Source organism: Merops nubicus, unplaced genomic scaffold (assembly GCF_000691845.1).
Source record: "Merops nubicus isolate BGI_N331 unplaced genomic scaffold, ASM69184v1 scaffold921, whole genome shotgun sequence".
Classification (NCBI taxonomy): domain Eukaryota; kingdom Metazoa; phylum Chordata; class Aves; order Coraciiformes; family Meropidae; genus Merops; species Merops nubicus.
The window spans coordinates 10,787-11,167 of record NW_008585973.1 but is presented as its reverse complement, the minus strand read 5'-3'; positions in this window follow the sequence as shown (position 1 = coordinate 11,167).

Here is a 381-nt window from a genome sequence, read left to right as displayed (position 1 = left end):
AAGTGTAATCTTATCAAAGGGATGCATTGTTAATAAAATGTACTTAAACTTCTGATTGTTCTGGTCTCATGTGTACCTCTCAGCACTGGAAAGGAGTTGGAATTTTATTTATATTCAGAAGCTACCAATTAACTAGAACAACTTGAAGATTTCCAGACAAAAATTTACAAAACTATTTTATATTATTGCTTTGTAAGATGCCTTATAAAAATAGAAGGGACCTCTGTAATAGGGTGTACACTATTTTTTTATTTTTAAAATTTAGCATATCCATCCTGAGAATTATTTCCCTTATGTAATGGTTTACGTATTAACTTTCCCCACCCCTGGGAAGGCACAAGTGGCTGGAGTGCTCTCACCCCCGCCCCCCTCCCTCCCCCG